Raw genomic sequence first — 17,010 nt, 5'->3', positions numbered from 1 at the left:
AAGATTCATTTGCTGTGTAGCTAACTGTGATCACTTCTTTATTTGTGAAGTATTATACTCTGTCTTAAAAACGCAACACTATTTGGCGAAGAGTTCTTTAATATCTAGAGTGTGGTGAATAATTTTCAAAGTATTTTTTTGCATAACAACCAAAGTATAAACATATCACATCCTAATACTGTCTCTGCTCTAATTTTGGTTTCTGAACTCCTTCAATGCTTTATATGAGCACTTTATTATGATATTTAAAATTATTTATAACCTATTCCAGTGAAAAAATATCTGTTTAAAATGAATAAAAATACACACATCACATATTTTTGTAAACCTATCATCAGTATGATTAAAAATTATATACGAGAATATATAAATGCATTTTAATGCATTTAATTTACAAGAATGTTACCTATGTATGTGCAACGTACTTTTATGCTTTTTCAACTGCAAAAATTAAGGCAAGAATATGTATATTTCTGATACATATTCTTATTTGAACATGTCAGTCATAAACATGAGAAATATTTTGTTCAATAGTATACATTTCCTGATGTGTCTGTCTTTCCTCACACCATCAAAGTAATAGACACACAAATGACTCTAGGTAAACCCCCCAAAATTTTATGACATACAGGATTCACAGTGGTGAATAATAATAATAATAGTGCATCTATAAAAAATTGGAAGTACTACGGATCACCAAAGAAATGTTCTCATGTATAGTTGGGATACATTTTTACTAAAAATTATTCTTTCTTTATCTGGAATTCAAATTTGAGTGTCCTGTATTTTATCTGGAAACCCTAAATGAAAAGACTCAGCAAAAAACTGCTAGCAACATATTATCTTCCCTCCTAACATTCTTCCATGCCAAACATGTGTTTTGAAGGCTGAAAGGTTTTATAATGGCCCAGGTCTAGGTGAGTCCATAAGAATATCTCTTATTGCAAATGGAGTTTTAATTTCCTACATAGCAGAAAAAAATACTGGATAAAAAAATAACTGTGGAATACTAAATTTAGAAAGAATGGACTCCTTTATGTGTAATAAATTGTACAATTTAAAACACCCCCAAAATATAAGAGAATATTTGATTCAACCAATTTACAATACTAATTTGGTTATCATATTTTTTTTCAAAATATTTATTACAATAGCAAACTTTCCCGGCAAAATTTGCAATCCTTATTATAGCCCCAAATTACACTGTGAATAATCTTAATCCTTCAATGTATTTATTTTCTCTTCAACTAGTTTGAAATATCTTGAAGATGGGGGACTAGGTATTATACATCATTTTATATCACCATACTCAATATTCAAATGGCAGGGCCAGTTTTCAAATCTGTATATTCTGTCTACAGAGCCTGAGCTCTTAACCACTGCTGTACAATATCTCACATTACAATGGTTGGCAACATTTTCAGCCAATTTTATCCTTCTATCATATATTTTTCTGTCCTTAAGTTAAGTGAACCAGTTTGAGAATGGCTGGTAGTGCCTTTGCATCTATTTAAAGCAGTGTATTGGCCAACCATTAACCATTGCCTACTAGGCTAGTATGCTTAATTGAAATATTCTGAAAGGTCTTTGTGATTCTTTTAAATCAGACTTTAAATAATCTCGCTTTGCCCATTCTGGAACAGTAATATTTTGGAGAGTTTAGACATAGTCATGTGAATCCAAAGCTGAATAGCTATACTAGTTTGATACTAATTACAGCTTCAGCTTGAGCAATGATACTAACACACTTTTCTTCCTGTTTAATTTGAAGAAATCATTTTGAATAATTTAGTCATATATACAGAGGGTGCCAAAAAATGTATACATATTTTAAGAAAGGAAAAATCTTAAAATTGTAATACTCAATATATACCAATAACAAAAGATGAATACAAGCTACATTTGACTTCTGCAATTATAAGAGGTGCTCAAAGTAATTACCATCAGCATAATTTTAATACAGATTTTTCCTTTCTTAAAATGTGTATACATTTTTTTGTCACCCCCGGTATATATATACCGCGGGGGTGCCAAAAATGTATACAAGTGGACCCTTTGGTCAATGTTGTTCAAGCAGTAGTTCGCCATAATCAGAAGTGTCTGGACGCTGATGGTCCACTTTGAGCACCTCTTATAATTGCAGAAGTCAAATGTGACTTGTATTCATTTTTGTTATTGGTATATATTGAGTATTACAATTTTAATACAGTTTTCCTTTCTTAAAATGTGTATACATTTGGCACCCTCTATTTATTAATGAAATCTTGCTATTTGAAACAATATCCATAGAACTTGAGGGCATTATGCCTAGTGAAATAAGCTAGAGAAAGATAAATACTGTATAATCTTTCTTATATGTAGAATTAAAAAAATAAGCTCATAGATACAGAAACAGAGGCAGGGGGTGGAGGTGGGAGAAATGGGTGAAGGGTATCAGATGTAAAAAACTAAAAAACATTTAATAAGCATGAATTAGTAATATATTTAACAAAATGTATGCAAGGTCTGTATATGGAAAATACAAAACATTGCTGAGAAAAATTAAGTAATATCAAAATAAATGGAGAGCTATACAGTGTTCATGAAATAGAAGGCTTTATATTGGGAAAGAACTGAATTTGATTTACCATCTAAGCAGTGGCAAGTTTTAGCAAATGTTTTCTCTCTGATTTTTCATCCTGGAGGGAGAACATAATGCACATTGGTACAAATAAAGAGAACTTCAGGAGAAGTTTCCTAGTTCAAGCTTGAGGAGAAAGAAATGGGATTTTCTTATAGTAATAGAGGTGGCAGAAACGGGCCCACATGAACCAAAAACTGAGAAAATGCAACTTTTCTTTCCAACTGGCGAGCTGTGGTTCCAAGAGTGTGATTTAAATACCCATTGCTTGGCTCTGGATACAAGAATCATTGCAGAAAATGTGTTACAGAGCAGGGTAAATAAACACCCACCTTTGCAGCTAGAGGACTAAAAACAGAAGCCAAATGGAACCCCAAAGTAGTAGGGAGAGCATGAAGAAGAAGGAACTCAGGAAAACACCCTATAAAGTTGTTTGTGATCTTCTAGCTCACTCTTGAGCTGCCTTTGCATGGATTGATCCTAAATATTATACCAAAGAGTTTGAGAACTGAACTAAGAAATAGGCCACTGCCCAAACTGTCCACTAGGTGGAGCACATGCGGGACAGGTCTAAACAACTCTGACAAGCTTTGAAAACAAAACTGACATTAAAATCACACCAATGGAACTCTAGTTGGAACTTCCTGCATCAATACAACTGGGCCCATTGCCTGCTAAAATAAAAATATCAACATTCATAAGATTTCAATAAAAAAATATCTTGGCATACAAAGAATCAGAAAAATCTCAAGTTATTGGAAAAAGACAATCCACAACAGATGCCAACATCACGAGGACATAGATGTTGGAATTAGTTACTTTAATTCTTTGTTAAATATTATAAAAATGTTCCAGCAAGTAAAGGTAAACACTTTTTAAAAGAATGGGAAGACAAAATGTCTCAGCAAAGAAATAAAAGATATAAAGGGGAACCAATATAAATTTTCAAACTGAAAAATACAATTAGGAAAAACAACAAACTCTCACTGGATAAGCTCAGTACCACAATGGAGGTGACAAAGGGAAGAATAAGTAAATTTAAAAACAGATAAATAGAAATTATCCAATCTAAATAACCAAGAGAAGAAAACATTTTAAAAAATGAACAGAGCCTCAGAGACCTTGGGACAATACTGAAAGACACTGTGTCATCAGAGACTCAGAAGGGGAGGAGAAAGAGCAAAGTGCAGAAAAAAGTTTAAAGAAATAGTGGTTAAATATTTCTCAAATTTGGTGAATAACGTAGACTTACAGGTTCAAGAAGCTCAGTGAATCTGAAACAGGATAAACTCAAACATTATAATCAAGCTGCTGAAAACTAAAGACAGAGAAAATGTTGAAAGTCCTCAGATGTAAAACGATAAGGAGAATAATGATCCAAGTGACTGTGAGTTTCTTATTAGAAACCATGGAGTCCAGAATAAAGTAGAATTACTTACTTATAAACTAGAACTTAAACAACTCTTACAACTCAATAATAAGAAGACAATTCAATAAAAAAAGGGAAAAAGATTTAAACATGTTTCTAAAAAGCAAAACAAATGTCCAAAATCACAGGAAAATATGCATAACATGAAAAGATGTTATGCAAATTAAAATTACAAGGGCATACTAATATACACCCTTTGGAATGGCTAACATTTAAAAAAAGCAAACAATAACAAGTATTAGCAATGATGAGGTGAAACTGGAATTCTCATACATTGCTTGTAGAACTGTAAAATGTTAGAACCACATTAGAAAACAGATTGACAGTTTCTTAAAAAGTTAGCCATACACGTAACTCTTAGTATTGATATAATATAGTAACTTAAATTTACCTTTTAAGACAAGGGCTAGCAAACTGTAGTCCATGAGTTAAAGCTGGCCCACAGCCAGTTTTAGTATGGCCATTGAGCTAAGAATAGTTGTTACATTTTAAAGGGTCATAACCAAAAAATGAAGAATATGCTTAAGAGACTACATGAAACCTTGCAAAGCCTAAAATATTTAATATCTGGCTCTTTACAGAAAAAGTTCATCAACCCAATGGAAAATCAGTGGCTTTCAAATTTTTTGGATCATAATCCACAGATATATATCCATTCCAATACCTTCATTAATTTATCTATCTTTCTACCTATAAAAATAACCATATTTACAAGACTTTTATTACATACAACATTTTAAAATGATGTAAATTGTCACATCAAGCACCTAAAAGGTCGTGGGGGGAGAGATAAAACTGTAAAGATATTATATGATGTCTAAGATAAGCTCTTATCAGATTAAAATAAGATGTAACAAATACAAGATATTTTAAGTAAGCTTCATCGTAACCACAAAGGAAAAACCTGTAGCAAATGCACAAAAGATTATGATAAAAGAGTCAAAGCATATGGATACGAAAAAGTTATCAAATCACAAAGACAGCAAGAAAGGAACCAAGGACAAAGAATCTATAATATAGTCAGAGAAAAAATAATGAAATGTCAATAGTAAGTCCTTACCTGTCAATAATCATTTTATATGTAAATGTATAAATTCTATCAAAAAACAAGACATTTGTGAATGGAAGAAAAATAAGATCCAATATGAGTTGCCTATAGGAAGATAACTTAAACTTTAAGGACACACATACACTGAGACTGAAGGCATAGAAAAAAATATTTCAAGCAAAGGAAGCAAGAGTAACTATTTCTCATTCAGAAAAAAAATAGGCCTTAAACCAAAAATGGCAACATAGACAGGAGGTCACTATGTAATGATATGGAGGTCAATTCATCAAGAATTTATAATAATCATAAATATATAAGCACCCAACATCAGAGTACCTAAATATATTAAACAAACACTGATAGATTTGAAGAAGTTAATAGACAACAGTATAATGATAGTGACTTTAGTACCTCACTTTCAACAATGGATACGTCAAGACAGAGAATAAATAAGGAAACAGATTTGAACAACATTATAAAATAGACCTAATAAATATATACAGAATAATCCATCCAACACCAGTAAAATACACAGTCTTCCTAATCATACGTGGAACATTTTCTAAGGATAGATCATATGTTAAGCTGCAAATTCAAGATAGTGATTATACCAAGTATCCTTTCAGAACACAAAGGTTAAAGAAAAACTAGAAATCAGTTAAGAGGAGGAAAGCTGGACACATCACAAATACAAGGAAATTAAAAAATACAATACTAAAGAAACAATGGATCAAAGAAGAAATTGATGGGAAAAATATATCTTGAGTCAAACAAAAATGGAGAAACAACATGCCAAATTTATCAGATACAGCAAAAGCAATTTTAATAGGGAAATTTATAACAATAAATGCATACATCAAGGAAAAAAAGAAAAATCTAAAATAAGCCACCTAATTTTACCCAACCAGGAACCAGAAAAAAGAAGAAAAAAGTAAGCCCAAAGTTAGCAAAAGTATGAAAATAATAAAAATTAAAGCAAAAGTACATGAAATAAAGAAAAAGAAAATAATAGAAAAGAGTAACAAAACTAAAAGTTGGTTCTTTGAAAAGATAAAAAAACTGGCAAAACTTCAGCTAGACTAACCAAGGAAAAAGAAAGAGGATGCAAAGAAATAAACCTATAAAACTAAGAACAGCCCTCACTCATCACCAAGAGACTGCCTCGCCACTCACATGCCCTGCCATTGCCCTTCAGAAATGTTTCAATTACATAGAGTGCTTTGTCAGACAAGGTCAAGTGTCTAGGCACTGGTCCCTCATCTCGCTTGGGCTTATGCCAAAGATGTAAAATTTGGGGCAGATGTCCGAGACTTAATGCATCAAGGTGTAGACCTTTTAGCCAATGCTGTAGTCATTATTATAGGGCCAAAGGGAAGAACAGTAATTATTGAACAGAGTTGGGAAGTCCCAAAGTAAGAAAAGATGGTGTGACCATTGCAAAGTCCATTGACTTTAGAAGATAAACATAAAAATGTAGGCAATAAACTTGTTCAAGATTTTGCCAATAATACAAATGAAGAGGCTGGGGATGGCACACTCAATTGCCAAGAAAGGCTTTGAGAAGATTAGCAAAGGTGCCAGTTCAGTGGAAACCAGAAGTGTGATGTTAGCTGTTGATGCTGTAATTGCTGAATTTAAGAAGCAGTCTAAACCCATGACAATCCTGAAGAAATTGCTCAGTTTGCTACAATTTGTACAAATGGAGACAAAGAAATTGACAACATCATTTATGATACAATGAAAGAGTTTGGAAGAAAGGGTGTCATCACAGTAAAGAATGGAAAAACTGAATGATGAATTAGAAATTATTGAAGGCAAGAAGTTTGATCAAGGTTGTACTTCTTCATACTTTATCAATACATGAAAAGGTCAGAAATGTGGATTCCAAGATGCCTATGTTCTACTGAGTAAAAAGAAGATCTCCAGTGTCCAGTCCATTGTACCTGCTCTTGAAATTTCCAAAGCTCACTGTAAGCTCTTGGTCATAATTGCTGCAGATGTTAATGGAGAAGCTCAAAGTACACTCCCTTTGAATAGGCTAAAAGTTGGTCTTCAGCTTGCAGCAGTCAAAGCTCCAGCTTGGTGACAATAGAAAAACCAAATTAAAGACTTGGCTATTGTTACTGGTGGTGCAGTGTTCGGAGAAGAAGAATTGACTCAAAATCTTGAAGATACTCAGCCTCATTAGTTAGGGAAATTGGAGAGGTCATTGTGACCAAAGATGATGCCATGCTCTTGGAAGGAAAAGGTGACAATCTCAAATTGAAAAACACATTCAAGAAATCATTGAGCATTTAGTTATCACAGCTAGTGAATATGAAAAGGAAAAACTAAATGAATGTCTGGCAAAATTCTCAGATGGAGTAGTTGTGCTGAAGATTGGTGGGACAAGTGATCTTGAAGTGAATGAAAAGAAAGAGTAACAGATCCCCTAATGCTACACAAGCTGCTGTTGAAGAAGGCATTGTTCTGGGAGGGGGTTGTGCTCTGCTTTGGTGCATTCCAGTCTTGGACTCATTAACTCCAGCAAATAAAGATAAAAAAATTGGTATAGAAATTATTAAAACAAATACTCAAAATTCCTGCAATGACCATTGGTAAAAATGAAGGTGTTGAGGGATTATTGATAGTTGAAAAATTATGCAAAGTTCCTCAGAAGTTGGTTATGATGCTATGCTTGGAGATTTTGTGAATATGGTGGAAAACAGAATGATTATTTCAACTAAGTTTGTGAGAACTGCTTTATTGAATGCTACTGGAATGGCCTTTCTGTTAACTACAGCATAAGTTGTAATCACAGAAATTCCTAAAGAAGAGAAAGACCCTGGAATGTGTGGAATGGGAGGTGGTACGGGAGGTGTGTCCGAATTCCTAGAATAGTGCTTTACCATTATTAATGACAACTGTGAAAAGAAGCTCAAGGCAGTGATCCTGGCCTATAACTTGAGAGAAATCAGTTGAAGGAAATGACTCAAGAAAGACTGGCTGATTTTTCAGCAAAGCACTATAACCATTAGTTACGGGTTTCAGTTGACAACACATAATGGTTTACTGCTGTCATTGTCCATGCCTACATATAATTTATCTTGTATTTTTGAATAGGTACACTTGTATATTCCTGATAACTAAGTTCAAGAGTTATGTACCAATGTACTGCTTTCAATTTAAGTCACTGAGGCATTTTTACCATTATTCTGTTAAAATCAGGATTTTAGTGTTTGCCATCACCCAATAAAAAGTTAAGAAGCAGCCTTTCTGTGGAGAGTAAGAATATCTGTGTACAAATAGAGAAATATTCATTTATGTGATAACCCTTTGTGCAATAAAAATGTGTTATGGATAAAGTTAAAAAAAGAAAGAACAGATATTACAACTGATAACAGAAATAAAAATGATCATAAGAGACTATTATCAATAATTATACACCAACAAGTTACACAACCATTGAAGAAATGGATGCATTGCTAGAAAAATACAACCTATCAAAACTGAACCATGAAAAAATAGAGAATCTGGTCAGACCAATAACAAGTAAAGAGATTGAGTCAGTAATTAAATATTTCTCAAAAAAGAAAAGTTCAGGACCAGAAGATTTTACTGGTAAATTCTACTAAACATTTACAGAAGAATTAACACAAATCTCTCTTTAATCTTTCAAACAAATGGAAAAGGAGGGAAAACTTCCAAACTCATTTTATAAGGCCAGCATTACCCAGATACTAAGGCCACTTAAGGACACTACAGGAATATCTCATGTTATTGTGCCCTGCTTTATTGTGCTTTGCAGATAATGAGTCTTCTGCAAATTGAAGGTTTATGCAACCATGAACAAAAACATTATGACTTGCTGAAGGCTCAAACGATGGTTAGCATTTTTAGCAAAAAAGTATTTTTAAATTAATGTGCATACATTTTTTAGACATGATACATATTGCATATTTAATAGGCTACAGTATAGTGTAAACATAATTTTTATATGCATTAAGAAACCCCCCCCCCAAAAAAAAAAACATTGTTGAGTCACTTTATTGTGGTGGTCTGGCATTGAACCCACAATATCTCTGAGGTATATTTGTATAGGAAAAGAAACTTATCAGCCAATATCCTTAATAAGTATAGAGGCAAATTTTTTCAACAAATTACTAGAAAACTTAATTCGATAGTATGCTAAAAGGATTATATACTGTGATCAAGGGGTATTCATCCCTGAGTTGCAAGGATGGTTCATGATATACAAATCAATAAATGTGGTACATCACATTAATAGAATGAAAGATAAAAATAATATAGTCATTTCAATAGTTGCAGAAAAAGCATTTGACAAAATTCAAAATCCACTATGATAAAAAATTGTTTATAGGTGGAACATATCTCAACATAAATAAACACCATGGGTGACAAGCAGAGACCTACCATACTCTGGTGAAAGTTTGAAAATTTTTCCACTCAGGTCAGAAACAGGACAAGGGTATATACACACCACTCCTATTGAACCTAGGATTGGAAGTAATAGCCAGAGCAATGTCAATAATAATAATAACAATAATAATAAAAATAATAGACATCCAAATCAGAAAGAAATAAATAAAATTGTCTCTGTTTACACATGACACGATCTTATATATAGAATATCCTAAAGACTCCACCAAAAACTTTAGAACTAATAAACAAATTAAGTCATGTTTCAGGATACACAATCAATCAATATACAATCATCAGTTGTGATTCTATGAACTAACAATGAATTATCTGAAAAGGAAATTGAAAAACAAAATCTCATTCATAATAGCATCAAAAACTTGAATATTTTGGAATAAATTTAACCAATGTGGTGAAAGATCTGTACACTGAAAACTATAAGATATTAATGAAATAAATTGATGAAGATATAAGTGCAGGAAAAGGTACCTTGTTGTCATGCAGGGCAGCCTGCAGGGTCTCTGCTCCCGCTCCCCACATAAGAACGCAGGATGTGGCTAGGCCAAAAAGGAACACCCACGGAGCCATAGATAGGGGAGTCATACCACTATACTCTCGCTGGCGGCTGGGTTGGAGACACAGGAAGCAGGAGCCACACTGTTCGCAACCCTCACTGCACCGCTTGCAGGCTCAGTCACCATCTTCTTGCTAGCCCCCATTTCCCACTAGCGTAGCCACAGCAGTTATATTAGTGGCCAATGACTCACTGGTTACACTCGACGGCCAACTAGCCACAGCTGATGGCCATCCAAACACAGTTGATGGCCATTTACTACCCGAGTGAGCACCTTTCCACGTGAGGCCGAGAGCCTGGAAACTGCACTCCTGGCTCTGTCCCCACACCTGTGTTCATGAATTGGAAGAATTATTATTGTTAAAATGACTATACATCCCAAAGCATCTACAGATCCAATGCACTCTCTATTAATAGTCCAATGACATTTTTTACAGAAGTACAAAAAAAAAATCAAAAAAAAAATCCTATAATTCCTATGGAACAACAAAATACCGGAATAGTCAAAGCCTTCCTGAGAATGAATAACAAAGATGAAAGCATCATACTTCCTGGTTTCAAACTATATTAAAAATCTATGGTAATCAAAACAGTACAGTACTTGTGTGGGGACAGAGTCCCAGAGAGCAGTTCCCAGGCTCTCGGCCTCACATGAAAGGTGCTGGCTAGGTTATTAGATGGCCATCAGCTATAATCAGATGGCCATCCGCTGTGGCTGGGTGGCCATCAGCTGTTATCAGTTAGTCATTAGCCAGTAATAAAACTGCCATGGCTACGCTAGGGAGTTGGTTGGTTGGCAGAGAAGCGGATGGTGGGTTGCAGCTAGCAAGTGGAGTTAGCAAGCGTGGATGGCGGATTGTGGATCCTGTGAATCCTAATTCCTGTGTCTCGCCCGACTGCCAATGAGACTGGGGTGCAGGAAGATCCCTCGTTGGGGTACTGGCAGATGTTTGCTTTTGGATCTCCAACCCAGCCACCAGCGAGAACATAGTGGTATGAGTCCCCTATATATGGCTCTGTTGTTGTTTCTTGTTGGCCTCACCATATCCTGCGTTCTGGTGCTGGGAGTAGGAGCTAAGACCATGCATGACAACTGGCATAAAAACAGACACATTGATCAATGAAACAAAATTGAGAGCGCAAAAATAAACCTATGCACGCATAGTCAATTATTATTTGAAAAGGAAGCCAGAAATACTAAATGGGAAAAAATATACTCTCTTCATTACATGTGCTGCAAAAACTGGATATTTACATGTGAAAGAATGGAACTGGACCCCTATCATACTGCACTCACAAAAATTAACTCAAAATGGATTAAACGCTTAAATATGAGACCTAAAACCTCAAAAATGCATAGAGAATACAAATTGCTTTGAGTTCTCTAAAGTGAAGAAGGTGAAGGCTATTTTTAGTTGGAGTTTTTCCAGAAGACAATTCTCTCTCAAAAAGAGTTTGGTTATTATGAAAGTTTAACTTCTCAGCACAAATACGACACTGAGGAGCTAATCATCAGTTTTCTTCTTTCCTGTCGGAACTTTCATCCGCTGCTGAACTTTTTTCTTTTCCTCTCAAACTGCATTCAGTTCTAGTCCCTGCAGGAGAGGCAGATCCCTGTTGATTGTCCTCAGCTCATGGAGAAGAGTTTAACATTATAGAATTTAAGTACCCACAGGAAACAGCAGGTTCGGGGTCTTAGCTAAGACCTAAGACTTATGACGGTATATAGAAATAAGGCAAACTTCGCATCATCAAGAAACTTATATTCTAAAGTATAGATCCAATGCTCTTTAAAATTGAAACTATTGGGAATAAAACCTGACAGAAACAACATCTGAGAAATGAACAAATGGCAATGCATTAAAGTGGTCTACTGAATAGAAGCCTAGTACTGTAGGTACTTACACAGGAGCATACTCAGCCCAGGTTGTAGCAATTCTGAATTTGTATTTTTCCAGTCTTGCAAAGGAGTAGACTGCACATTAGCATCTCCTGGAGAGCTTTTAAACTTCATCTCTAAGTGCCTCAACAGATCAAAATCTCTGGGACTCAGGTTCAGTACTTTTTTAAACTCACCAGTTCAGTTAGCACCAATGTGCACTCAAGTTTGAGAACCAATATTACAAAGGATACCTGTCTCATAGAGTGGAATGTAAGGGTGACACTATCTTCTATTTTGAGATTTAAACATATAGTGTAATTTGATTTAACAATGTAATTTAGCTTTGGACTTTTTAAAAGTTTTGTGGTGTTTTGTTTTGTTTTTCTTTTGCTTCCCTTTCCTCCTGCCAGCTTTAATGACTGTTTACTAAAGGCTGTATGCATACCATTTCCATGATTCTGTGTCCTTAAGGCCCAATACCTGCCTCACTAATTTACAGGACAACTAGTCTTAACGATTTGTTTTGTCAATATTGCTACCTCATAAGTCTGTTTACATTGACTTGAAGTTGCAGCCTTTGGACACCTGCTTCATTAACAACCAGAGGTTTCCCTCTTTCAACAGAGACTGAGATAATTTTTATCTCTGAGACAAACCAGGCTGAGAAGCTCCTTTTTTTCTCTTTTCAGATGTCAGAGCCCAGAATTACCTGACCAGCTCCCCCTTTCCTTTGTTCTACCTCTCCTTGCATGCCTATAAAACATTTTGTGACAGGAGTCCACTGCCTTCCCTGAATGCTAGCATTTTGGATTAAACCTGCTTTTCTTTCCACCAACCTTGTCTCTTGATTTTTTTACTTTTCAAGTGGTGAACAGCCAAATCTTAACCTGGTAACAGAACCACATTATGTTACTGGAAAGCGGGGGGGGGGGGGGGGGGGGGGGGGCGCTTCTTGGGGAGATGTCCTGGTTTGGCTCTCACACAGGGGAGTCTGGCTAGCTTCTCACACCAGGGAATGAACCCGGGCCTTGGGGAGGAAAATTGAGAATCCTAGCAGCTATGTCCCCGGAGGTTGGGCCTCCTTGGTGCAGTGACCAGGTTCTAGGCATCTCGAGCAAAGAATTGAACGAGACACAGGTAAGGTGGTGAAAAAGTTTATTAGAAAAGATAGTAAGTACACTCCAAAGAATTAGGAGCAGGACAAGCACAAAGAAAAGCGGCTCAAGGTTCAGGGATCAAGGTGGCCTTATTAGGAGAAAAAGTATACTCCAAAGGGTTTGGAGCAGGCCAAGCAAAAGAAGCTGCTCAAAAGGCTCAAGGCTCAATGGCTCAAGGTGGCATTATTATTAGGAGAGAAAGAACACTCCAAAGGGTTTGGAGCAGGCCCCAAGGAAAAGCAATACTCAAGAGGGTTCAAAGTTCATTATTAGAAGGGAAAGTACACTCCAAAGGGTTTGGAACAGGCCCGGGCAAAGGTAAAGGCTCAAGTGGCAGTGGCTCATGGGAGCCTGGGGGTTTTATCTTTTTTTTCTCTGGGATGAGCTGTTCCTCTCCCAGCGCAGGACTGCTTGATTGACACCTGTGATTGATAAGGGGCCATTACCTTACCCTCTTAGGCAGCACGTGTCCCTTCCCAGAGTGCAGTCTGTTATAATGATATTAATGAACTTCTGGGCATATGTAGGCTATTACAATGATAATATAATAAGGCTAGTGTGAGATGGAGGTCATGGTGGCCTCTACCAGTGGTTAATGCTTAGGGCAGATAAGGGAAGAACTTGGGAGTTCTCCAGATGATGCTCCCCATAGATTGTGTTGGACATGCAGGAATGAAGAGACTCGATTACCTGTTTCTAACTGTCTGCCTTGTTTCTTCTAAGGGACATGATCCCCATAAATTTCTGTGGGGAGTTGAGGGACGGGAGGTCTCTTCTTCTGTATCTGCTTCAAGCTGAGAAGGGGTTAGAGCTGTTCCTACCTAATGGGGATTCACGAAACTCTCACCCTATATAATCTTAAATAAAAAGAAGGGTCTCATATCTGCCTTGGTCGGGATGTACTGGACTGGAGGAGCATGGAAGAGGCCACACTATGAACCCAGGATGTCTGCCACCAGTACCAGGCCTGGAATATCTCCACAAAAAGTTAGGTCCCCTGAGGCCTGCTGCCACCTGCCAGCTCTGTTAAGGTTCAGCCACTGATAGAGCCTCGTGTTGTATGAAAGTTGGGTGCAGCAGGGTGTCGTGCAGGGAGCCAGGCAGAGTCTCTGCTCCTGCTCCCCACAAGAGAACGCAGGATATGGTGAGGCCAAAAAAGAACACCCACGGAGCCATATGTAGGGGAGTCATACTAGTATATTCTCGCTGGCGGCACTATACTCTCACTGGAGGCTGGATCCACACTGTCCGCAACCCGCCATCCTAACTGCAATCCGCTCTTGCTAGCTCAGCCACCATCTTCTTGCTAGCCCCCATTTTTTCTGCTAGCGAGGCCATGGCAGTTATATTAGTGCCCAATGGCTCACTGGTTACAGCTGATGGCCAACTAGCCACAGCTGATGGCCATCCAATCACAGTTGATGGCCATTTACTACCTGAGCCAGCAGCTTTCTATGTGAGGCCGAGAGCCTGGAAACTGCTTTTTGGGGTTCTGTCCCCACACAGGGTCTCAGGGAGTCACTAGATTGGGAAGAGTTGTGGTCACCAGGTTAATGTAAATTCTGGTTTGGTGCCAGTGCTGAGCCTGGAGCAACTCAGCAAAAGTCTCAGAGGTCACTGAGGCCTGTCACTGCCTGCCTGGGGCCCACAGACTCTTATAGTTTTCCAGAAAGACTGCAATGCAGGTGGGGCTGGCTGCAGGCAGAGAAGGTGCCTTTGGCTTTGGGGGAGTTGGGTGAGGCAGGGTCCCAGTGAGTCAGCAGAGCTTACCTGGCCAATCAGATTGAGATTTGGCCTGTGGGGGAGGGCTCAACATAGGAAAGATGGCCCCACCTACTGGCTGCAGCAGGGTAGGAAGACTTCACACAGGGAAAATGCCAACTGTCCTCCAGTCCTTCCCCCAGAGCCACATGCCTCAGTCTGCCTCCATATATCTCCAATGCCTCCTGAGTCACCATCCCTCCACCGGAGCGCAAGGTGAGTGCAAGCAAACAAGTGAGTCTGTGTGAGGGCCCTTTAAGAGGACGTGTGGGTTTCCTGCTGCTTTCCATCTCACCCAGATGGTTGGAATCTCCACTGTTTTTCACAGCCAGATGTTGTGAGGGCTCCTTTTTATGGCACCAGTACTCCGGGCTGGGGAGCCTAATGTGGAATGCTGGGGTCCCTCGCTCCTCCTGGGGGAAGCTCTGTGGCTGAGATATCCCTCCTGGTTCTCAACCTCCAAAGGGAGGTTTGGGGCCCGTTCTGTATCTTCACCCCTCCTACTAGTCTCCATGTGGCTTCTTTATATTTTTAGTCATAGGACGTCTGTTCAGCTAGACTTCAGATGGTTCTCCAGGCTAATTATTCTATAATTTAGTTGTATTTTAATGTGTTCATGGAAGGACGAAGGCACAGTGTTTATCTACTCCACCATCTTGGATCTCTGACCTCTGTTCTCTCTTTGTAAAATAAGCTTTTCACTAAATATTAAAAGGGTGCTTTTTGGAAAGAAAGCATATATAAAGGTGGCACAATATATAATTATAAATACAAACAAAATACTTCAATATCCCATTAAACAGCCTAAGTGAAACAAATAGTTTATTAGAGATAACAAGCAAGGGAAACAAACAGGCAAATACAAAACTTGTCATGGTATTCTTTTAAAGAAATGAATCAATCCCCCATGACCATAAAAATAACCCTCTAGGACCAAATCAAGCACACATGGGAGCTGTTAGGATCTATATAAGTTTCTTTTCTTTGTTAGAAATTGTTACCTATAAACTATTACATCCAGAATTGGAATGAGGGCCAGTATCTTTAGCTGTCAAAAACACTATACTGCGGAATGGAAACTGGGCCACACAGTGCACCTAAATATACATACTATACATATTTTGTATTATTTTAAGCAATAATTTCTTACATGGAAGGTCTATTCTGTATTTTTCACAGCTCTAGTATGGTGATCATAACTACTCCTTTCCATGTTCTTGTTATCCCAACCATATCATTGATGTTCTGTGAGAACTGGAACCAAGACTTTTATAAGTTTTTAAGGAACAAATGACACAATTTATAGAACCATATCTAAAACAACACATTTTTGCCCAGATTACCCCAAATAGAATACTTAATTATCCTCAAATGTTGAACCTCCATGTTATGGGTTTCTACATTAGTCTATCTATCTATCTATCTATCTATCTATCTATCTATCTATCTATCTATCTAAATATGTATATATTTACATCTGTCTCCATTATTTTAAAAAAATTCATTAAACAAGCTTCCTTTCTCTTTCTTCACAAACAACACTAGACATAAACCAGAGGCATCTGTGTGTTACAGATTTTGCCTGTTAGAAATTTATAGGTGAGATCCTTGTGTGTTTTTTTCAAGGTAGGAAAAGATTTGCCTCCTCAAAATGTTATTTTATCCCATATGTTTGTTCAATATCCTAATAAATAGACTAAAGAAAGCTGGCTATTTACTTCTGGGGCTTTATTGTATATTTACATATCAAATAATTAAATTATAATTGTGAAAGTGGCAGCATACATTTTATAAGAGTTTAATTGCCATTTCCAGAAATTGTTCTCCATGTGTGATTTGCATACAAGCTAATCCCTCTTATGAGTACTTGCAACCAAGGTCAGCAGTCTTGGATGAATGCTTCTCTTTCTGTTTAGAAGCAGTCAATGACTCTCTTCCTAATGTTACTAAATTCTTGAATTTAAAACAAGGTGGTAATTGAAACAGTTTTGAAATGTTCATTCAATTGATGCAGGTTCACCAACATACTGTTGTTACCATTCTTCCACTAGGGATTATGTAAAGTAGAATTTTGTTACATGGAAAACAATTCTCTCCACCAGAATAGGCTGGATCTATGG

The 17,010-nt window shown here is 37.0% G+C and overlaps 1 pseudogene; it reads left to right on the top strand.

Annotated features, from left to right (window-relative positions):
* The window catches only part of LOC109437601 (60 kDa heat shock protein, mitochondrial), a 111,432-nt pseudogene extending 103,455 nt beyond the window's left edge, over nt 1-7,977 (top strand).
* Nucleotides 7,978-17,010: the final 9,033 nt, after the last annotated feature.

This window comes from Rhinolophus sinicus, chromosome X, assembly GCF_036562045.2.
Source record: "Rhinolophus sinicus isolate RSC01 chromosome X, ASM3656204v1, whole genome shotgun sequence".
NCBI classification, from domain to species: Eukaryota; Metazoa; Chordata; class Mammalia; order Chiroptera; family Rhinolophidae; genus Rhinolophus; species Rhinolophus sinicus.
Note: the sequence above shows the minus strand (reverse complement) of the source record. Positions and strands in the feature narration are given on the sequence as shown.